Genomic DNA, 24,232 nt, shown 5'->3' with positions numbered 1-24,232 from the left:
TGACCACAGGGCCACTTATTCTTCAACAAATGCTTGTTGAGCACCTACTATCATGCAGCCGGCTCTGTGCTGGCATGACAGGCACGTTCGTGAACAAGACACACAAGGTCCCCAGCCTCACGGTGCTTTCACTGTGATGGGGGAGCCGGGGAGTAAACATGAAAATCAAGAAACAAGTGCCCTGGCATTGGCAGATAGAGGAACGTGCTCTGTAGAGTCGACCCATAGGATGTGGGCAAGCGATGGGGCCACCGCAGCTAGGGCTTATGGCAGCATTTTTTAGAAAAGGCCCCACCCAGCGGCCAGGCCCAGTGGCTCACCCCTGTAATCCCAATACTTTGGGAGGCTGAGGCGGGCAGATCACGAGGTCAGGAGATCGACACCATCCTGGCTAACATGGTGAAACCTCATCTCTACTAAAAAGAACATTTTTTTTTTTTTTTTGAGACGGAGTCTCGCTCTGTCGCCCAGGCTGGAGTGCAGTGGCGCAATCTCGGCTCACTGCAAGCTCCGCCTCCCGGGTTCACGCCATTCTCCTGCCTCAGCCTCTCCGAGTAGCTGGGACTACAGGCGCCCGCCACCACGCCCGGCTAATTTTTTGTATTTTTAGTAGAGACAGGGTTTCATCGTGGTCTCGATCTCCTGACCTCGTGATCCGCCCGCCTCGGCCTCCCAAAGTGATGGGATTACAAGCGTGAGCCACCGCGCCCGGCCTAAAAAAAAAAAATTAACTGGGCATGGTGGCAGACGCCTGTAGTCCCAGCTACTCGGAAGGCTGAGGCAGGAGAATGGCATGAATCCAGGAGGCAGAGCTTGCAGTGAGCCGAGATCGCGCCACTACACTCCTGCCTGGGTGACAGAGCAAGACTCCGTCTCAGACAAAAAAAAAAAAGAGAGAAAAGGCCCCATCCAGCAATTAAACTGTAGATAATCCCAACTCACGGAGGGCCTCAGAGCAACCCCCCTCCCTTCTCTGGACCTCTGTTTCATGCACACAGCACAGGAGCTGGATGAGATGCTGTCCAAGGCTGATTCAGTCCCACAAGCAGGAGTTCTCACAAGTTTCTCTAGGCCGGGTGTGTGCATGAGAATGTCTGCATGATCCCCCCAGGGGCTGCGGTCTAGCCCACACATTTATACATACACAGACAGATGACCACTATGTCCCCAGTCCTGGGCCCGGCTGCACGATGGATGTACCAGGTAGACAGGTATGTGCCTGATGATGAGAGGGGCGGGGCATCACATACCCCAGGGCCCATCAGCTCCCAATCACGGGCTCTGGGGTCCGCACTCCAGGGGACACACACAGCTCTGCTGGCACAGGTGTTCCTTGAACTGCCTCCCTCACACCTGGCCATGGGGCCTTCGCAGCGGCCCACCATGTGCTGAGCACCTGAGCCTCACTGCACAGAATTCTCACAACAGCCCTGCCAAGGAAGGGCTGTTACCCTGTTTTACAGATGGGGAAACCGAGGCTCCACTAGGTCAAGTCACTTGCTCAGTAAATAATCAGCTAGGCATTCAAATCGGGCCTGATCCCAAACTGCCACCCCTACCATGTGCCAGGACCTTCTTCCTGGACCACTCTCAAGGCTCAAACCAGGGGACCCGCCTGGACCAGCCCTGCCCAATAACTGCCTTCCAGGGATTGCCAAGGGCGCCCAACACAGCAAGGCAGTCAGGTTCAGATGGCCAGGTTCAAATCCTGATTTCATCACCGAGTCGCTGTGTGACCGTGGGTAGGATCCTTAACCTCTCTGTTCCTCAGCTCCACCTGTCAAGTAGGGATGGTGATAGTATCTATTTTGCTGGGTTGTTGTGAGGATTTTGCTAAGTTCTATAAAGTTCTTAGAACAGTGCCTGGCACATGGTGTGTTGATAAAAGGAAGATATGATTCCCTTTGACTCTGTGAATGGCCTGACACTTGTGTTCCACAGAAGGCAAGAGGCAGAGCTGCAATTCGAACGCTGGACTCAGGACTCCCTGTCCAGCGCTCTCTCCCCACAGCATCAAGGAATCTCCAGCTTGGCCAAGGGAACAAAAAAGTCCCAGGACTGGCCCAGGCTCAGCCCCAAGGCGGAAAGACAGCCTGTGAGGAAGACTAAAGAGATGAGAGCCGCAGGCCAGGGGCCAGGCCCCAGACCCTTCTCCATCACCTGCACCTCCCTCCTCTGTGCCTGGCACTTGCCTACCCGGCCCTACCCCCAGCTCCAGAAGGCCCAGGCACTCCTGTGGACACTCAAGGACCCTGGGAAGCTCCTGGGCCCTGAAGCAGCTCCCTGTGGCCCCAAGGAACCCAGTGCCCAGTGATCCTGGGACACAGCAGGTGGAGAACAGCAGGGAACAGCGTGGTCTCCCGGCACCACCTTCCAAGTCCCTAGGTACTCTGTCCCCAGAGACAGCCAGGGGTCCTGGCCCTGGACCCCCACACCCTACCTTTCCCCAAGTCCCAGGGAGCCCGCAGGCAGGAATCCCAGCCAGAATGGGCTCCTGCCTAAAGTGCTCAGCCAACAGCGAGAGGAGCCCAGATGTCCACACTTAGCCTTGGAAGCAGATCCCCGCAAACCAGCCCACCCATGCCCCGGGGCGGCATGCTGGGTCAGAGGAGCTTGATTCTGAAGTCAGACACTTCAGATCTGAAGTGGGTGAAAGCAGAAAAAGTGCAAACAGCCCAGGCACTCACAACAGGGAAACGTCCTTTCAAGGAAAGCCCATTCCAAAGTGGATTAGGACACAGGTCCCGCCGCACCCCTGAGGAGGGTGCTCCGGGTGCAGTCAGGGGCCGCAGGAGGGTGCAGGGCCAGCTGCGAGGAGAATCCCTCCTGGGTAAGAACAGATGGTATACATGTGTTTGTAGGTACCAGGAAACACGGGCCAGTGAGAGCCTCTGGAGAGGAGGCCTTGGGAACAGGCAGTGGCCCGTTCCTTTCTGCTGTGCACGCCGAGAGCATGTGCCAGTTCCCCAGGTATAAGGGGGTTTGTATACTTGTGCATTGTTTTACACATACATGCTCCAAAACCCAGCAAATGCACAAAGATCACAAGGGCACACACATACACACACACCTGCCCATGCGTGCCCAGCTTCCGTCCAGCCAGCTCCCTCCTGCGGCCTGAGAGAGAGACAGGTGGCTGCGGCAAACAGACAGGGCAGGGCCACAGAGACGGGTGGGCAGACAGAGACAAAGAGACAGGGAGAGAGACAGAAACAGAACGAATGGGCTCAGCTCAGGCCCTAGGGTGATCCTGCTCAGAGCAGCCACTTCAGGCTGGTCCAGGGGCTGCGGGAAGCGAAAGTGCCCAAGAGGAAAGCCGGCAAGGCTCCACCCTCAGCCTGGCCACTCACTGCGGAGTGGGCCCGAGCCGGCGCCTCACCTCTCTGGACTGCAGCCTGCCCACGAGTGCGGGCAGTGGGTGGGTGACCCGCTGGCTCCGACCCTCCAGCACTCCGGGGGGTCCTGGTTCCCTGTCAAGCCCCTGCTTCCCCTCTCCCCAGATGGTGCCGAGGGCAGCATCCAGGTCAGCTGCCATCTCAGCCCAGCCAGGAACTCACTCCCAAAGCCCCTCCCTCCCCTGCCATCAGCCCCTGCATCAAATCGGAGAGGGACGAGCCGGGCACTGACCAGAAACCGCAGGCGTGGATACTGCTGTCTTCCTGCCTCATCTCACCTAATCCCCATCACAGCCCTGATCCCATCCTACCACACGAAGGAAGCCCCGCGGCCAGCGGGGGATGAATATGAATGAGCTGGGATGGAACCCACGCGTCTACCCCAAAGCCCATCGGCTCCTTCCATGACACCCTGTTTGGCAGGCAGCAGGAGGGGCCACAGAGGCAGACACCCCCACATTTCCTGACCTAGCACCCAAACCCGGGACTCCACAGGCCCCAGCCTGTCTCCAGCAGCCTCAGTGGTGACTCCAGTAGGGCCCCTGAAGCCCTGCCTCCCTGCTCCGACCACCAGGAAAGCCAGCAAGAAGCCCAGAGCTAGCATTCCCGACTGCACGCCAGGCGTGGCACCAAGTGCTTCATAGTGTCACCCTTGGGAGGTGGGTACTACTTTTATTCCCATTTGACAGGTGAGGACACCGAGGCACACACAGGCGGGGCAACTTGTCATGAGTAGAATCGGGAACTGACAGCTGGGCCCATGGGCCTGATCACTGCGTCACCCCATCCTGCAGCCTAGGAGTTTTTCCACTCTGACCTGCGACCCCCAAGCCAAGGAGTGTCTAACGGGGCAGCAAAGGCCTCACCCCAGAAGTGCTGCTTAGATCAAGGGCCCTTGAGCCACCACCACTGGGGCAACTCAGTGCCGACCCCTCTCTGTAGCCAGTCTCTTCCCTGGATGATGCTTGGGGTCCCTGGAGAGCCCCCACCTCCATCCTTGAGTCCCAGCCCTGGGTGAGGAGGGGAAGCAGAGAAGGTCTGTGTGCCCCCACAGACCTCAGACAATGTCCTCCGGGACACAGGCTGTCCTTTGCCTGAGGTCCAGAGAGAGTGTGGGACAAGCCAGACTCACACAGCAAGCGGGAGGCAGGAAGGGGCCCCACAGCCCTTCATCTCTGCCTCCCAGCTTGGCACAGAGGGCACCCTACCTCCTATGCTTGGTGAGTTGAGCTGTGACCCAGTGTGGAGACAGGGATGGGGCTATGAGTTCTCAGTAGCTTCTAGCTTCTCTCACAGCCCCCGGCAACCCTGTGGGCCTATTGTGTGCAGATACTCCTATCTCCAACCCTATTTCACTCCATCCCCTCCAGGAGCCTGGCAGTATCCCCATTTCACAGATACGAAAACTGAGACCGGGACATGTGACCACTCAGGCATGGGATCTAACTCACAATGCCTCACTTCCCACCACCAAACAGGCCTTCCTGCAGCCCCTGCCCCAATCCAACCACTCCCAGCCCTCAGGGACTGCCTCTTTCAAAAAAAAAGTCTTCCCAGAGCTCCTGGAACCTCCGCCCAGTGGACCATCTCTCCTCTGACATTCAGAAAGCAGACTGAGCCTGTAATCTCAGCATTTTGGGAGGCCAAGGCAGGTGGATCACTTGAGGTCAGGAGTTCGAGACCAGCCTGGTCAACATGGTGAAACCTCGTCTCTACTAAAAATAAAAATACAAAAATTTTCTGAGCATGGTGGCAGTCGCCTGTAATCTTAGTTTTCTCTCCAGCCTGGGCAAACGAGCAAAACTCCATCTCAAAAAAAAAAAAAAAAAAAAAAAAGAAAGAAAAAAGAGAGAAAGCAAACTGAGGCCAGCATACCCACAGTGCCTCTACCCTCAGACTGGGGCTCCTGGGAATTGAGGCTCTATCTCCCTCAGACAGGGCACTCACTCCCCTTCCCAAAGACTAAGAGGTCCCAGGACTCCCTCCTCCAGCACCTCCATCTACACAGCCCCCTACCCGATTGCAGGACTCTGCCCCAAGGGGCCAAGCAGGACCCCAGGCCACGCCTCAGCCCCTCCTCTCCCTTCTTCCTGGCGCTCCTCCAGGCCTGGCCAGTACCAGGCAGGCTACCCTCCCACCACTGGGCCCTATCCATGAATCCCACCTCTGTTGGGCACCACAGACCCCCCTTTCTCCTCCCCAAACAAATGGGGTCTTGAGCAAGGCACCAGGACAACCACGCACAAGGCCAGATCTATTCCCTGGACTGGCACGGCTGCCAGCAGGGTGGGCAGTCAGGCTCGCGGAGCGGTCTGTCCTTTCCACAGCCCCTCCAGGTCCAGCCTCTGGCATTGGGAGCCCAGCACTCTAAGCTCGTCCTGGCAGGGCTGGGACCAGCAGCCCCCCCATCCCCAGGTGACCCAGGAGTGGGCCTGGGCCACGCGCCCCTAACAACGCTCCCTACTTCCTCCCCTCTCCCTTCCCCTGACAGAGTGTGGGCAGGGACCTCTGAGCGTAGGTCCAAATCCCTGCTCTGCACCCTGGAAGAGAATCTCTCCAGGCCTCTGGTCGTTGGTAACTGGGTGTGACACTCCCTATGCTGCAGGAGCTGCTGTGGCCACAGATGGGGTGGGGTACAGGCAGAAAATCCCAGCACAGAAGAGATGCTCAGTTCAAACCGGTTTTTCTCTCTCCTTCATTCCCTCCTCTGCCCTAGGGGGATAAGAGGTGGGGCTGGCAGAAGTGGGGGTGAGAGGGCACAGGCTGTCAGGGTAGAAAATGACCTGTCCCAGGCACTTAAAATGTTGCCTGTTCCAAAATCAAAGCCTCAAATCCCTCTACAGCTGGCAGTGAAGTATCGTAAGACTAGGCTGGTTAAGGCTTCCAACACCCCACAGCCAGCCTGGGCAACACAGTGAGACCCTGTCTCTACAAAAAAAAAAAAAAAAAAAATTAGCTGGGCATGGTGGTATGTGCCTGCAGTCCCAGCTACTCAGGAGGCTGAGATGAGCAGATCACTTGAGTCCAGAAGGTTAAGGCTGCAAGGCTGCAGTGAGCCATGACTGCACCTCTGCACTCCAGTCTGAATGACAGAGCAACAGCCTGTCTCAAAAAAAAAAAAAAAAAAAAAAAAATCCCACAGCCCATTAATGGCAACACTGGGGAGGAGGCCTCAGAGCTAAGCCTGCAAATCAAAGCTCAAAGCCCACTGCCTCCTAGAAGCCAGCCCAGATATTATCCCCACTTTACAGACAAGTAAACTGAGGTACACAGTAGTTAAGTAATATGCCTGAGGTCACACAGCTAGTGAGCATCTGGATTGATTTCTTTTGACAATTCAGGCTGCCACCAAAAGCTGTTCATTATGGCACAAGCACTCCCTAAGAATCTGTGATTTTGACTCTATATCCAGAGTCATGTCTGAGTTCTTTAGCCTGAAATTCAAGGCCTCCCAGCAAGGTGGTATCCAGCAGCAGAAGACAGCACCGGACCTCAAGTCAAATGCCAGGCCTGCCACTCACATCCTGCTGTGTACCCACGGCAACTTACCAGGCCTCCCTGCCTCACTGTCCTCTTGTGTAAAATGGGAATAACAAGACTGACCTCCCATAACAAGCTGGTGGGGTTACCTATCCATGCAGTCACACAAATTTATTGAACATCTACTATGTGCCAGGCCCCATTCAAGGTACTTGAGATAGAGCAGAGAACAAGACAAAAAAAAAAAAAAAGCTGCCTTCAGGGAGTTGATACTCTACAGTGGTGGGAGGGCAGAGATTAAGCAAGCAAATAAAACAGTATTAAATTGTGTTAAGGGCTTTAAGAAAACAGAGGGAGGAGGCCAAGGGCAAAGGACAGGGTGGTCAGGGAGGACTTCCCTGAGGAGGTGACAGTTAACCAGAACAGGAGACAGCCATGCACTGAGCCAGGGGAGCAGCAGTGAGCACAGAAGGAACAGCAAGGTCAAAAGCCAGTTAATCAAATGAGAGCTGGAGCCTATGGGAAAATGCCTGGCACATAGCAGATGCTCAATAAACAGCAGCTGTGAGCATTATTACTCTACGCCCCCCAAACCCCTTGCTCCTTGCCTTCCTCTTCTGGAAACCAGGTTGCAATGCAGCTTGAAGTGCATCCTAGGTCTCTTCCACATTCCTTCATTCATTTAAAGTAACCCTGCTTCCATTAATAGTCCTCCCATTTCGCAGGTGAGAAAATTGAGATTCCCAAGATCCCATAGCCCATAAACGACAGCATCGGGACATGAACCTAAGTCTAGTGGTCTCAAACCCCACGCTCCTGGCAGCCTTGGGTGGTCTCACTTACAAAGGGCGCTCACTACATTCCCCCTTCCCATCCCAAGACAGCTCAGCCTTTCAGAACTCCTCTAGGATGAACCAAGGTCTTAGCCTGCCCTTTGAGGCCACCCAGGACAGCCCTCTCTCCTCTTTCCCAGGTCACCCTGAAATGTTAGCACCTGCCACCTGGAGCACCTCCCAGTGCCAAGCCCTGTGCCTGACTCTGTCCCCTGGCCTTGCTCCGGCAAGGTGAAGTAGGGATTCTTATCATCCCCATTGTACAGGTAAAGAAATTGAGGCCCAGAAAGGTGGAGAAACATGCCCAGCGGCAGCGTCCAGGAAAGTGGCAGTGTTGGGATCTCAGCTCAGGCCCTCGTCACCTGAAAGACAGTCACCCGTCACTTCCCAGGCCTCTCAAATGGTCCTCTTTGGGCATCACTCTCAGTCCCTTGCCTGGCCTGTCCCCCTGGTGATGCCAAAATGATAGATAGGACAGGCTTCCCCTGACTCGTTATTCTCAGGGCACCACCAGCCACATGCCTGGCATCTGGTGCCCTAGGCCAGGGCTGGCTGAACAGCTCAGAGCACCCAAGTCCCACGAAGGAGACCAGTGGCCAGGGGCTCAGGCAATGGCTGTGGGGACAGGGCTCGCCTGATGAAACTGCACACACAGGCCCTGGGGCAGGCAGGAGAGGAGCACCAGAGAGGCAGCCTGCCACACCTGGCTCCATCCTGCCTCAGCCACCAGGGCACTATGTGCCTGTCAGAAGGCTCTCTGCCTCTCCGGCCCCATTCCTGTTACCACGAACTCAGGACTGTACTCCCACTGCTAAGGGTCATGGGGAAAGGTACGATGCCACAGAACTCTAGTGAGATCTGGCTATCCCATGCGTGTCAGGAAATCATTTTAAAACGATTTTTAAAAGTAATGATGGTGGGCCAGGCGCAGTGGCTCATGCCTGTAATCCCAGCACTTTGGGAGGCTGAGGCGGGCGGATCACAAGGTCAGGAGATCAAAACCATCCTGGCTAACACTGTGAAACTCCGTCTCTACTAAAAATACAAAAAATTAGCCAGGCGTGGTGGCACGCACCTGTAGTCCCAGCTACTCAAGGAGGCTGAAGCAGGAGAATCGCTTGAACCCGTGAGACGGAGGCTACAGTGAGCCGAGATCATGCCACTGCACTCCAGCCTGGGTGACAGAGTGAGACTCCGTCTCAAAAAAAAAGTAATAATGATGGTGGTGGTGGTTCCCAGTCACTGAGAGTCTTACATACCAGGAGCCATCACATCCATGAGCCCAAATAACAGCCACCCTGGGAGGCATGTGCCTCACCTCCATTTTACAGAGGGGGAAACTGAGGCCAGAGGTCCTCCACTGTAAAAACCAGAGCCAGGTTGCAAACCCAGAACTTGCTGCTCTCCTGTGCAGCTTCCTGTTGTTAGTAATTGAATGAAATGCTGCTTCAGGAGAACCCCTGGGGACTGGGGGGAGAGAGAGGACTCAACGGTGTGAGAGAGACAGGCTCCCCCAGGGAAGGAGTTAGGCCTGCTGAGTCCGGCACTCAGGGAGGGAGATGCTCCCCAGAACGTGCCTGCTGGTGACCTTGGACAAGTCACTTCCCCTGTCTGATTCCTCAAAGGCAGGTACCAATGCTGGTCCCCCCAGAGAACGGCACTGGGTCAACAGGTCCTCAGCAAACATGACGGATGGGGACAAAGTCACTTGGGGGCAAGAAAGGAGCATGTGCCCAGATGAGAGACTTATGTGATCAGAGGCCCTAGGGAGCCAGAGGGCTCAAGGAGGCAGAGGTGGGAAGATTATGGCCATAGAAGTGGGAGGGAAGGGCTGGGTGGAGGCGCTGGGAGGAAGCACGCGCTGGTGCAGCAGTGTCTCCGGTCCGTCCACAGGGGCAGGCAGGATAAGCAGAGACCCGCCCACTGTGCTTCACTCCCCAGCCCTCCACCACCAAGAACCCCCACTTCAGCCTGTGACAGCAATAGCAAGTCCCCTGCAGCAGCCCTTCCCCCTCCACACCTCCTCCGTCCTCCAGGGCGCACCCACCACCCTGCACAAGCCCCCTTCAGGGCATCCATCACTACCCCTTTCCTGGGGACCTCCAACACCTCGACAGCCACAGCCCCTCCACGTGGGGACCACCGCACCTTGGAGACAGCATCTCCCTATCCTTAGCAACCACCAACACTGTGCGCAGCCAGCCAGCCTCCTTCCTCTGTCTCCTCCTCTCTCCACGGAGACCACAATGCCACAGAGGCGGCTCCCTCGCCACGGCAACCACCGTCACTCAGCGCCGCCTGGACAACAGCTCCCTCCACGTGGCCGCCACCAACACAGCCTCGGTGACAGCCCCAGCCTCTCCTCTCCTCTCCAGGGCAGCCACCAGCCCCAGCCAGGACGGAGCAGCTCCTTCTGCCTGCCCGTCTGCCTGTTTGCGGCCTCCTAGTGCCAGACGGCTCTCCCTGTACCTCCAAAATTCAATGACATAGGATCAGGCCCCATATCAATTCTGCTGGCGTTTTCCCCTGCTCCCGGCTCACTTCCAGCCTCTCTCTCTACAATGGAAAGACCCCTACCTGAGCGAGACCCCCACCAGGGGGTCCCAGGCCTTCCCCTGGAAGCTGGCTCTCCACCCCCAGCAGGTGCACAGATGCCCCCTGACCTGCTGGGGTGCAGACTAGGCCTGGCTCAGCCTCTCTGCCGGGTGATGGGACAGGAGCTGGGGTCCTTGAGCCAACAGGGGCTTCCTGCCCACCCTCCCCAGTGGGCTTGTCTTAGCCCCCAACAGGCCTGCCGCTCTGCAGGCTGCCTCACAGGCCCTGTGGAAGGAAAGCTGGGTGGGGGGGTGCCCACGGCTGGGGGCAGGGGCCGGGCCCACAAGAAGGAACACACAGAAGCCTGAGGCTGGGCCACATCACAGGTTTGCAAGGCCGGGTCATGTGAGCTATGCTCACGGACAGCGACACACACACAGGCAAAAGGACCCTGTCCTTACCAGATGTCTGCAGCAGAGGAGGCCCCTCCGGCACTGTCCCCGACCTGGGTCTCAGAAAGGTCCCCCAGGCAGCAGCGGCAGCAGTAGCAAGGAGATCTCAGGTCCTGGCCCAGCCCAGGTGGCAGCAGCTCCTCACCCAAGTCCTCTCCTTCTGCAGGGAGGCGAGGGGGAGAGAGGGGAGGGAGGGAGAGGGAGGGGGGACAGCAGGAGGGAGGGAGGAGGGAAAAATGCTGAAGTCTTGAAGGGTACACTCACTTCTTTCTTGGGTTTCCCATGGCAACCGAATATACCACAAATGAATATCAGGGTGAGACAGAGAGAGGAGGTAAAGGGAGAGGAGGAATGGAGGGAGATGGAAGAGAGATGGAGAGAGACAGAGATAGAGAGATGGGGGAGACAGGATGGGGAGAGATGGAGAGATGCAGAGAGAGATGGAGGCAGAGACGTGAAGGCACTGAGATGGAGAGATGGGGCAGGGAGAGGAGAAGAGATAGAGGTAGAGACAGAAAGATGATGAGGCAGGAGAGATGGAGGGCTGAGGCTTCCAATCGTAACCCATGGGGCTCAGGGGCCAGGGGAGAGGCCAGGGGCCACAGGGCTTCTTTCAAGCCCCTGGGCAGGAGGAGCAGGCACAGATGAGTGAGCTTTCTGGGAACCAAGGGGCCTCCACTCCCACCCCTTCACCTTGTCCCACACTCCCTACTGGGCTCCACAGCCTGGAGGTACCTCCCAAGTCACATCCCAGCCTCACACCCCACTCACAGCCACGGTCACACATGTCACACCCACATGTGTGTGCACACTCACTCACACTCCCCTGACCCCCAGTGCCCCCCACACAGCCCTCACCCCCTCCATGGCCAACCACCCTCCTCTCCTGTTGGTCACTCAGATCATCAATGCCACCCAACCCCATCATCAGCCGGGCCCCAGGGAACAAAGACACCCTCGCCCTCAGCACACCCTCTCCTCTTCAGAACTCTTCCAGGACTGGCACACGCCTTCCCCTATGTGCTCAGCCTGTTCCCAGCCAGGTGTAATGCCTCTGCCCCACCTTCCCGCCATATGGGCTCACACACAGCCTAAGAGCACAGTACCTGGCTGACCTCCACCTGCACAGACAGGCGCTCCCAGACAGACGGGCCTCGGCGGAACCTCGCCTCCATCTGCGCAAACACGTGCACACATACACTCAGCCCTTCCCAAGGAGGCCCCTCTCCCTCTCCGGCCCCGCACCCCACCAGCCCAGATGGTACTCTTGGCCCTCCCCCGCAGGCAGGGGCTCACACCTCGGCCCCCTCGGCATTGCCATTCACAAACATATGTAGACCCACCAAGTGCTGGCAGCCAGCGGCGCCCAACAGAAAATAAACACATACTCGGGCCTCCCTTCCCCCCTCCCCTCCACACTGCCTCAACTCTCTCACCCCCACCCAAAGGCAGAGAACTAGCAGGGCCGGCTTCCTCCAGGAAAAGTTCCCAGGCCTAGCTGGGAGCACACAATTGACCCTGAGCCCAGCAGGGATGGGAAAGCACTCCGGAGGCACACACTATACCCAAACACACACACACACACACACACACCAGTCCTCCCAGAGCACACCCAGACAGAATTCACACAGGAGAACTTCCCACCGCCGCAGAGAAACGCACATCACAGACCCAGAGACCCGTGGGCCTAGAGACCAAGGTGCACTGCACACAGCTGAACCAGAACACAGGGGCGCCCCACACAGACACACTCCCCAACACGCAGGCCCACGCTGGTGCCAAAATGCATGGGGCCACTGCACAGACGCACAAACCAGGGGCACCGTGGACTGCCCCGCCCCAGGCTCACCAAACACACCCAGAAAAACGTGCGTCGGGAGCACGGGGCCCCCAACATAGACACACGCCAATACATACATGCCCCAAGCATGCCCACACACAGGGAACCACTCCCAGACACACGTGCCAATGCACATGTGCCAACACACCCCCAGCACAGCCACGCCTGCACGCCACAGCGCTCCCAGGGCAGTTCACGCGGCACGTCCCCATGCCGTCCACACCCACCGGGCACACACACGCCCTCGCCAGCAACTCGCCTGGTCCTGGCTCCGGTCGCCCCCTGTGCCCCTGCCCGGCGCGGCCGGCCCGGCCGCCAGCCCCCGCCCCTGCCGGCCGCTTTCGGAGCCCGGGCACCGCGCAGAGCCCAGAGGCTGCGAAATTGGCTGCGAGCGTCAGGGGCTGCGGCTGCAAATTCTAAACACAGGCAAGTAAGGAGGAAAGCCGGGCCAGCCGAGCGAGCCGGGCCAGCCGGGCGCAAGTTCCGGAGGCTGGAGGGGTGGGCCGCCGGGGACGGGGGCCTCGAAGAGCCGCAGACGGCGGAGGACGGTGCGGGGGTGGGGAGCGCGGCGGGGTCGGGGAGAATGAAGGCGGTGCGGCCCCGGCGGGGCTCCGAGCGCGCGCTCCCGTCCCCACCACGCCAGGTCCGCAGCAGTTCCCGCCCGCCCCCTCCTCCGGCCCAGCAGCCATCGCGCACCCGCCCCGTGCGCCCCCAGGACGGACAAGCCCAGCTGCCCGCCAGACCCAAGTCTGCCTCCACCAAGTGGATGGACCGTATGGAGCCACCGCTACGCGGCTGTGCGTCGCCTCCTCCAGGACGTCTTCTCTGCTCTCCGCCTTCTTCGCCGCTGCTCTGCCCTCACCTCCACCTCCGCCTCTGGCCTCTGCTCACATACACAGCCGCAAACTCAGCTCCACCAGCGCCCTCGCTCCACAGGAAGGGAGAGGGAGGGCATTCGCCCTGTCCAAGGCGCTGGGCAGGCCCGCTCCAATTCCACTTCATCCCGACCACACTTTAGGCTGCTAACGTGCCTAGCTTTAGCAGCTGTGCGGCCTCGAACCCGTGACCGCACACTCTGCCTCCGATTCCTCATCTGTGCAACATGAAAGATGCAGAGGGGCGTTTTGAGGATTTAATGAGGGACTCCTTAAACAGGCTTAGAGCAGCAGGCAACGAACATGGAAGATGATTAGCCAGTATTATTAGTCAGTATTGGCCCCTGTCTTGCTGCTGTGGCGCGGAAGGTTAGGCAGACTTCTCTGAGCTCAAGCTCCTCCTCTCTGGAAAATGAGGATGGCTTTGCTGGCTCCGGAGGATTCTGAGAGGAGTCTCAGAGACCCCGGGGAACATGCAGCTGCCATCCAACCAGCAAATGTGAGTGAATTAATCTTCGGGAAGGCATTAAAATTGCAAGTTCCTGCAATTTTCCCCTCGTCCACTCTCCCAATCAAAATCCCAGTGTACAGGGCCCAAGAATCTGCATTTTAACGAACACCCGGAGATTCTAATGCTCCCTGACAAAAAGGATATTACTCAATTTCTTGGCGCAGCATGGATGGTCCCGTGTGGTTGATCCTCAAACTACATGTCCAGACCCATCTTCTCAAAATCCACTCTGGGCTTCCCCACCTCCGGGCCCCTGCTCACACGGTCACTCCATATGGCACGCCCCCACCCAGGGGCAGGCAGGGCCTCTTTCACAATCCTCCAGCCAAAATTAAACAAGATAACAGAGAGTGCCTTGCCCGATGCCTGGCACATAGCAGGTGCATAATCGAGAGAATTCTGCAGAGCCCAGAGCAGAAGTTGGCACAACCTCTCCAGCCCTGCCCGGGAGGCTCACTCCACACCTGGCCTCCAGCCTGCAGCAGCAACCCCCTCTCGGTCAGGTCACAGAGGGACAAGAATCACCTGTCAAGCAAGCCCTACTGTGTGCAGACCCCATGCTGGGCACTCATCAGAGGTTCCCGTGTCTCACCTCTCCTCCAGGGCCCTGAGCTCTGCCAGGCAGGGGCTCCTCTCTGGGGGTTCCTGCCTGAGCCCCGGGGCCCAGCATTTCTCCCTGGGTGAAACATGCTAATAAGGGTGTGTGTGCACACGCCATCTGAATGCAAAATGCAGCGATCCGTCCTCGGTAGCATGTAGATGAAAGGAATTTGTTTAATAAGTATTTTTTGAGGGCCTACCAGTCTCCGCCTGCACAGAGCTGACATGCAGTGGGAGAAATAGACAGGCAATAGGCAGATGTAGGAAATCCACTGGGGAATGAGAAGGGCCAGGAAGGGAGGGAGGCAGGTAGGCTGACCCCACAGCCTCTGTCTCTCCAAGATTCAGGGACAATTGTAGGGGGAGAGGGATAATAGACAGGCCAAGGAGGGAAATTGATTCAGGCCTGAGTCTTGGGACTAGGCCCACGGCAGGCTGGTCAGGCAGCCTTGGGATTCATTCCCTACTTCCCCCTGAGAGAGGTGGTGACCAGTGTATACAAACAGTCACAAGAGCTGGCAGCACCCAGGCTCTTTTCATGCATCCTTGGGCCCCCCAACCCCCAGCAGTACCCATGCACTTCAGGCGGTGAAAAGCAGAGGGTGAAAAGGATGGGAAAGAAACAAACACATGCATGCACAGTGCAGACCCCCTCCAGGAAGCCAGGAATGAACGGAGGGGGCAGATGGGAAGGGGGAGGAAAATAATGGCATCTCGCATGCCAGATAGGATGTTATACACGTGGTCTTCTCTTACCTAACCTTTAGCATGACCTTTAGGACAACCCAGAAGGGTTAAAAATTCGTTTTTTGGTTTTTTGGTTGTTTTATTGCTGCTGTTGTTGTTCTGGCCAGGCACGGTGGCTCACGCCTGTAATCCCAGCCCTTTGGGAGGCTGAGGAGGGAGGATCACGAGGTCAGGAGCTTGAGACCAGCCTGACCAACATAGTGAATTAGCCGGGTGTGGTGGTGTGTGCCTGTAATCCCAGCTACTGAGGAGGTTTTTTTTTTTTTTTGAGACAGAGCCTCACTCTGTCACCCAGGCTGGAGTGCAGTGGCACAATTTCGGCTCACTGCAACCTTGGCCTCCTGGGTTCAAGCGATTCTCCTGCCTCAACCTCCTGAGTAGCTGGGATTACAGGCATGCACCACGACACCCGAATAATTTTTTGTATTTTTAGTAGGGACAGGGTTTCACCATGTTGGCCAAGCTGGTCTCGAACTCCTGACCTCAGGTGATCCTTCTGCCTCGGCCTCCCAAAGTGCTAGGATTACAGGTGTGAGCCACCACACCCAACCAAGAATTCGGTACTTTTTTCCCCACTTCACATTGAGGAAACTGGGCCTCAGGGAGGGGAAGTGACTTGCCCAGGACCCACACCAAGGAGGAAAAGAGGTTGGATTTGGAGCCCTGCCCCTGTCCTTTCCACAAGCAAGATGGCCAGAAAGTGGGGAGTCCAGAGGGCCACAGCTGAGGCCACGATAGACTCGGGACCTGAAGAAGATACTGATCCTGGGGCAAACTCCCCACCATCACCCCGGGGAGCCCTCCAAGCACTGCTGTTCGAGGCACTGTGGGAGGGCCAGGGAGCAAGGGGCTGCGTTTGGGGGTGTCCCATCTCTGTGGAGGAGGGGCGCAGGAGGAATGGGATGGGGGGATTGAGATGCAGGCACCACCCACGAGGCCCCTCCTTTCCTGTCTCTCCTTGCAGCCAAAGCAAAGGGCATCCCCTGCCCCCAGCTTCCCTAGGGCAGGGTCACTGCACCCATTTACAGATAAGCAAAGCAAGGCCCAGAAAGGGCCTTCAGTGAGAGGGGTACGCCGAGATGTAGAGGCATCCAGGCCCACCTGGCAAAGGAGTTCAGCAGCCAATGATGCTGACGTGAGAGTCTCCCTTCAGGGGTTCCAGTCCTGGTTCCATCGCTGTGTGGCCCTGGACTAGTCTGTAACCTCTCTGTTTCTTGTCTTCAAAATAAGGAATAATAATAGTGCCTACTGCAGCTGGCTTTTGTGGGACTAAACGAATGCCGCCCATAAAGAGCTTCGAACCGGGCCTGGCTCTCAGTAGGGGCTCAATAATATTAGCTGATATCATTATTATCACTATAGTTATTACTATTTCAATCAGCAGCATCGTGCAGCCAGCACCCTTCCTCTGGCACCCCAGGCATAAGCAAGCCTGCCCAGGTAGCTCTTCAGTCCTCAGGGCTTCTCTGGGGCTTTCCTGGGGACTGTCTGCAGAGCTGGGGGGAAGGAGAGGGGGCTCAATTATTCCAACCCCCAGACACCATCTCCAGTAATAATGTCAATGCCTCTGCCCCAGGTGGTAATTGAGCCAAGAGAAGGTTAATTTAATCAGGGATTGGGCCGGGACGGCAGGAGGCAGAGGACTGGGTTAACCTTCTAGACTATTAACGCAGCTCCTGAAGAGGTCTGACTTGCTAAGAAGGCTCCGGTTTCGAGGCAATCCTGCTTCTCGGCCATCCACTCCACACAGCACATGTCACAACACGGGGCAGGTGTGGGCACCAAGAGAGAGGAGCTTGGCCCCCAGGCACCGTGGCCGGAGCAGGTGAGGGTAGCAGCAACGCGTGCCTCCCAGCCCTGCACACACGGTTGTCACCCTTTCACACTCACACATCACACCCGCAAGGGAAGCTGCCACCACCCTCTTACAGAGACAGGAGAGGCTGACCTCTGTCACACACAGCCAGGATGCAGATGCGGCAGGGGTGTCACTGGAACCCAGTTTTGCTGCCAAAAACAAGCATCCTACAAGATGTCAGGGGATACTGAGGAACAGGCATGGAGCCCCCAGTGACCGCCCCAGACACGCCCCACTGGAGAAGGCTTGCTGGGTGTGCCCGTTCCTATCACCCTGACTGTTTCTGGAGCTTGCGGGTGGCAGAGCAAGACAGCACTGACCTGGGAGTCAAGAGCAGCCTCTCCTCCAGCCAGGGACCTCTTGGCCTTGGGCTCATCACCTGGCATCCCACCCCCAATTCCTCATAGCTCCATGTCTCTCCATGAAATGAAGGTACCCCTCGAGAAGGGGCTGGGTAATCAAATGTGTCTCCTTGTAGCCACTGAGGGTGGCGGGGGTTGGGGGGTGGAATTCACATTAAATCAACAGACAGCTTATGCCAGAACTCAGTTTACTCATCTGTCAAATATCCACATAATAGCAGCTAACTCACCCACCTCAAAGAACTGCCATGGAAATCCAAGGAAAGGAAAGAAAGTCCTTCGCAAAGTTAGACTTAAACCAAAACAGGAAAGCAGCTACTCTGGGCTGGGGGTATAGGAGGTGAGAGGACAGAGCTCACACAGACTGAGCCCCCACCATATGCCAGGCATCAGCACCCACCCCCCACAAGGCCCATGGTCTCCTTAACCCCCTTCACCTCTCTAACCCCCCACCCCATGTTACAGAGAAGAGACTGAGGCTCAGGGAGGCAACGTGAATGCTTAAATCACAAAACACAGAAAGTAGCAAAATGGGATTCGAATCAATGGTCTCACGCTCCCTGGCTATGGCCATTTTCTATTGTCACATGCACTGACACACTCACATACACACTCATTAAGGCACATCCACCCAGGGTTGGTGGGTCTGGCTGGGAAGAAGAGGAAAACAGGGACTGGGGAGGTCAGATTGGGGGCTGCAGCACATCGGAGGCCTCCAGGCCCACCTGGCAAAGGAGTTCAGCAGCCAATGGTGCTGATGTGAGAACCTCCCTTCGGGGGTTCCAGTCTCGGAAGGTGCACTATTCAGGGCGCAGGACTTAAGGAAAGGCGTCCCATGCCCACTCAGGATGCTAGGAAAGGGGGCCTCTTGGGAGGGACCACGCCATGCGTCCTAAGGCTCCATCCCTCTCCCCTTCCCACCCCTCATATACAAGGGACATAACCACACCTGGCCACACACACTCCCCTGACATCACACTTACACATTCTGGCTGGGGGGAGCGACCTCCAACAAAACTGTCCCACTGACGTCACCTGTGGCCTGGAGCTTATGTCACACCTGAGGTTCTCACTGACGTCACATATATACTTTTTCCTGATGTCCCCACAATTAACCCTCTTTCTTCCTGCCTAGGGGTTGATGGCCCAGAGGTATCCACCTCCCCACCCACACAGCTGCAGGGCCCCCAGCTCATCAGGACAGCACCTGCCTGTGCACCCCTCTCGGGGGACACACATGCCCACATGCTTTGCTGATGGCCCAGATGTGACACGTCCCACAGGTGTCCACGGGCCACGAGAACAGGGGTGTCGGCCATGCACATACACATACACACACACACACTCCCAGTCCCGTCTCATGATGCAGCTTGCATATTAAAACACCTCTCAGTAACTGCGCCGGGCAGTCCGCACCCCACAGCTTCCACCACATTCCTCCAGGTGCTGCCAGCACCCCCTCCCTCCAGCTTTCTGACTCCGACAGCCTGGCCTGCTGACAGCGACAGCCGCAGCCCAGACACACACACACACTCCAGCCCAACACCTGTGTCTCAGCAAGGGACCAAGGCAGTGCCCTCCAGCCGCAGCTGCTGGGTGGGAGGAGTCCAGGGGGAAGGGGCACAGCACAGAGCCCTGAGCTGCAGAAAGTGCCGAGTACCACGTTCCTCCCTAGCTGAGTGCACGGTCAGCACCACTGTCCCCTTCTCGTCTCCCTTCTTGGGCACGCCTGACACACCACGGCCTGGTGGCCTCTGTTTTGGACACAAGCTCCGCGAGTGTGCATGCACACGCACGCACACACACACACACCAGCTCGCTTCCCTCCAAACATTCCGAGGAAATCCTGCCAGGCCACTGACAGTGTGCGTGTGTGCGCTTGTGTGTGTACAGACAGAGAGCAGGGTCCACCCCATGTCCACACACACACGCACACACCACACACACACAGCATGCACAATCCTCCCCACATGCACACGGCGCCCCACCGGCCAACACACCCACCCCCTCCCCATCCCCTGACAGCTGCTGGAGCCCACACATGCACACACACACACTGGCACGCGCTCACACACACACACACACATACCCGGCAGTGGCCCCAGCCCTGCAGTCTCTGCGATTTATGCCGCCTCCCTGGGCTGCCTCCCTCCTTGTCCCTGGCCAGCGCCTCTGCAAGGGTCCCCACCCCCCAATTCTGGTCTTACCAACCCCACCGCCGTCAAGCCCCACCCTGGCCCCCCTTCCCCTAGAAGACATCCACCCCGTCAACCCCTCTTACCAGCTAGAGGATGAATGCCTTGACCCAGCAGCACCCCGTGAAAGAGAGGGGTTAGGGCCCCCGATTCGAAAAGATGAGGGCAGAGAGGTGCAGTGTGGCACCGGCTGGCACACCGTCCACCATCAAGCCTCTGCACCACCCCCAGAAACGCTCACCTCACCGACCGTCCTCGGTGTCCTCCCACCGCCTCCGCCCACCGCCACCACCACCACCTCCCTCGCGCAGGGTGGTCCCCCGGGGGGCTCACGGGGATCCCCAGACCCAGGAGACACTGGGGGTGGCTCTCCCCGTCTCATCCCCCTCTTCCGTGTCCCTCTCCAAGCCCCACCCCCACTGACGGAGGGGGTGCCCTCCGGCTCCAGCCCCGACTCCCACCGTCTCCCCGGTCGCGGCGCTCGGATCCGGATGAATTCACTTACCCCAGCCCCAGCCGGGATCCGGGCCAAGCACCGCCTCCGGGAAGCGGCGGCCGCGGGGCCTGCGCGTGTGAGTGTGAGTGTCAATGTGAGTGTGAGCGCGTGTGTGGGTGCAGGGTGCGTGGCGCGTGGCCGTGGGGTGGCCCGCGTGTGTCTGTGTGTGTGTCTGGGAGCGCGCGTGTGCGCGCAGACGCCGCCGCCCCCTCCTCCCCGCCGCCGCGCCTCTGCCTTTGCCTCCGCGCGGAGGGCGCCCGGGAGGGGCCAAACGGCGCGCGTCAGGGACCGCAGCAGGCCGTGTCCGTCTGTCCGTCCGCCAGCCCGCCCGCGCCCGGTGCCCTCCGCAGGCCTTTCCGCAGCAAGCCAGCTCCCGCCCCCGAGCCGGCCGCACGCTCCACGGACACACGCGCGCTCGCAGACACACGCCCGCGGGGCTGGGGCCGCGCCTGGCGCCGCCGCTGCAGCTGCAGCGCCCGGGGAGGCGGCAGCGGCCCCGCGGAACCCCAAGCCCCGGCCCAGCGGACCCCTGTCCCGGCCTCGGCCCCCTGCGCTGCTCACCCCGCGGGATCCGGGTCCGGGTCCGGGTCCGGCCTCCGCCAGCGCATTCAACAGCTGGGGGCAAACTTGCAGCGGGGCCGCCCGAGGTGCTCCTGGACTCGCCCTCCCCCTGGACTCCGCCTCCGCGGATGGGCCCCCTCTCCGCCTTGTACCTCCATGCCCTACCGCCTGCGCCCTGCTGGTTGGTCCCGCGTTCAACCGCTGGCGACTGGGGAAGTGCGGCTGCTGCGTTCCCATTTTATAGGCCAGACAACTGAGGTTCGGAAGAGGAGTGATTCCCCCAAGGTTACACAGGGAGCCTGCAGACAGTATTAGACTTTACGCTCCCCTACCTTGTGCCAGGGCGCTCACTGCCTTTCCCCACCCCTCCAGGAGTAGGTCCAAGGGATACTGGGCTCATCTGCAGCTAGAGAAGCTTCATTAGCCTTCCAGAGGCCCAGTCCCCCGCCCCTTACGCCAAAGCCCCTGCCACCTGCTGCCACCTGCAAAGGGGTGGATGCTGGGAGGAGGAAGAGGTGGAAGATGCAAGAAGCTCTGGCACCCGGGGCCTATACCTTGGTGCTTGGGCAGGCAAGCACCTCCTCCCGAGCCCTGCGAGCTGCATGTCAGAAGCCTGCTGCCAGCAGGCCCTGTACTTCTCCATCACTTTTATAGGACCGCATGCACCAGTGCCTGTTCTCAGGTGTTGCACAACAGATGAAGTCCAGGCTACAGGAACTCCCCGTCGGAGCATCTCATGAAGGTCTGGAATAAGGAGACTCCCCAGAAGAAGCCACTGCCTGAGCTGAATCTTGATGGATGAGTAGGAGTTGGCCAGCTGAAGGAGGAGGAGAAAGGTGTCCTGGACTGTGGGAATAGCATGTACAAAGAGGCACAGAGGCATGAAACAGCTTTGTATGTGTGTACAGGGAACTCCACGGAGTTGGGTATTAGTAGAGCAGAAAGAACTTCTGTCCAGAAATTCCTCCCTCATGTCAGCTAAGAACAGGGAACGGCCCAGGATGGGGCTGGGAGGGCAGACAAGCACTGGGTCACAGGCCACTGGTTGTCCCGGGGTATGGAGAAGGACTATTGGGCATTCCCCACCTGCACCCCAGGCTGCCTAGCACACCTACCCATCCTTCAAGGTCCTTCGCTGCAAACCCAAACAAGCCATATGCTGTCTCTGCCCTTTAAACTGAGCCCTCCTACAGGGCAGGGGCGGTATCCAACTCATGGTGTGTACACCCGACAAGGCTGGGCAAGAAGCAGGGTCCCAGCTCCAAGACCCTGCTGGAAGAGCCCCTCCGGTGGAACATAACGGCCTCTGCGCCCTCTGGCGGATCCCTCGAGAAACTAGAGTGCTCCCCAATCCAACAGCCCCCTGTGGCTCTCAGGCCCAGACACTTTCTGAGATGGGCACTGGCAGATGCCACCTAATCCGCTCCTGCCCAAGGAACTGAGCAGTGATGATCCCAAAGAATACCAGGCAGTGAGTGGCAAAATAGCCTCTTGCTGCTCCGTTTCCGAGACGTTCCCAGTCATCTTCCAGAGTGCAAGTCACAACCCTCTCTGAGCCTGTTTCCTCCTTTGTGAAAGGAATATAGCAAAAGCAGCCTGTCCCTCCAGCACAATGCCGGCTGCTCCCTTCTCCCTGGAGACCTCCAGGTCTGGCTGGATTCGCTCAGAGTTGGTTTGAAGCTCTAAAACGGTCTAAGAATCTCCCTTTGGAGACTTTGCCCTTACGGGGCAGATGTACATTGACAGGAGTTTCAGCTCTTAGCTCACTTTCTGCCACCATATAGAAGATGGAGTTGGCCTGGCCTGAGGGTCATAGTGGACCACACCATCTAGACACTTGACTAGGCTTTCTCTAGACCATAGTGGAAAGGATACATGTCTGCACTGTCAAAGACAGTAGCCACTAACTGCACATGGCTATTGAGTGATTGGAATTGTGGCTAGCGTGGCTGAGGAACCAAATTTTTAATTTTAATTGTTATTACTTTAAATAGCCATACTGTGGCTTGTGGCTGCCATGTGAGGTAGTGCAGCTCCAGACATACAGCAAGCTCCTTGTGAAAATCAAGCCCAGACAGTCCTAATGCACACACACACAGAGACGCACACACACAGGGAACCCTGAGGACCTGGGGATGCACGGAGCGGGGAGCTCAGGAGACTGCCTGGAATCTGTAGCTGAATGGTTAAGACCGAGACAGACGTGAGCAATAACATGTCCATTCCCACAGTCACTGTCCCAGACCAGGCTTGCCGTCACCTGGATACCTGCGATGAACTCCCTCATCACCCATCTGTTTAAACCCTCCAATAGCTCCCCAAAGCCCATGCAGGGAGGCAAATACGTTCTCTTTCTCATGACAAATGATTGGCAGCAGCTGCCTAGAGGTGCTCATCCTTTGCAGAAAATGGCATGATCGATTGGTGATGACTGCCTCAGGAATAAATACAGAGATGAACAGTAAGCCCTCTCTGCTACAGGATAAAATCCAAACTCTTTATTTATTTATGTATTTTTGAGACAGTGCCTCTCTCTGTCACCCAGTCTGGAGTGCAGCGGTGCAATCTCCCCTCACAGTAGTGCAACCTCCGCTCACTGTAACCTCCGCCTCCCAGGTTCAAGCAATTCTCCTGCCTCAGTGTCCCGAGTAGCTGGGATTACAGGCGCCCGCCCCCACGCCTGGCTAATTTTTGCATTTTTAGTAGAGACGGGGTTTCCCCATGTTGGCCAGGCTGACCTCAAACTCCTGACCTCTGGTGATCTGCCCGCTTCGGCCTCCCAAAGTGCTGGGATTACAGGCATGAGCCACTGCACCTGACCAAAACTCCAAACTCTTTAACTTGCCTAAATAAGGCCCGTTGCAGTTGGTCCTTATTTATTCCTCCAGCATCTTCAATATCATCCCACATATGTTCTGGGTCCCAGCAACACCAATATCTGCCCTTTCCAGACTCACTTTCTGCCACCATATAGAAGATGGAGTTGGATCTGTCACCCCATCATCTTCACACCTTTGTGCTTTTGATCCTGTTCCCTTGATGTGGGAAGCCTTTCCTCCTCTCAGATCCCTTCCCTACCTGTCTACTTTCTACCTATCCTCAGGTACTGCTTGAAGGCCGCCTCCTCAGTGAAGCCTCCCCTGACCACTCCTAAGCTGAGCTGGCTGAACTACTTCCTTCTCCACTGGCTCCCAGAACACTCTGCGGAGGCTTCAGTGACAGCACACATCACATCATGTCATTATTCATTCTCTGTGTGTCCACCTCCCCCAACTTATTCTTCACTTGGTCACCTCTATCAAGTAGCAACCATGTGTCAGGGTCTCACTCAAGGCCAGGCACTGTGCAGGGCCATTTTCACACATTATTCTTATTAATAAGCCACAAATCTAGACATTAGGAGATTCTTTTCTGGGCACACAGCATCCACCCCCCTTCCCACTAGCGCCCCAATTTCTCCTCTCCCCACCACCATGTACAGTCTTGGAGGAA

General features: G+C 57.6%; 1 protein-coding gene across 3 annotated transcripts in view; it reads right to left on the bottom strand.

Moving 5' to 3' along the window:
- ELFN2 (extracellular leucine rich repeat and fibronectin type III domain containing 2) overlaps positions 1 to 20,278 on the bottom strand; it is a 59,860-nt gene extending 39,582 nt beyond the window's left edge. For 2 of the 3 annotated variants that reach the window (XR_008652425.2, XM_055252266.2), the window contains exons 1-2: positions 20,189 to 20,278; positions 10,705 to 10,855 (exon numbers count right to left, since the gene is read on the bottom strand). The gene's annotated coding sequence lies outside the window, so the exon portion shown is untranslated. Of the gene's footprint in view, positions 1 to 10,704; positions 10,856 to 19,769; positions 19,888 to 20,188 lie in introns of those variants that run through there. The other variant, XR_008652424.2, reaches the window with a different exon arrangement.
- Between the last annotated feature and the right edge of the window lie 3,954 nt (positions 20,279 to 24,232).

Source organism: Symphalangus syndactylus, chromosome 18, assembly GCF_028878055.3.
Source record: "Symphalangus syndactylus isolate Jambi chromosome 18, NHGRI_mSymSyn1-v2.1_pri, whole genome shotgun sequence".
Taxonomy (NCBI): domain Eukaryota; kingdom Metazoa; phylum Chordata; class Mammalia; order Primates; family Hylobatidae; genus Symphalangus; species Symphalangus syndactylus.
Note: the sequence above shows the minus strand (reverse complement) of the source record. Positions and strands in the feature narration are given on the sequence as shown.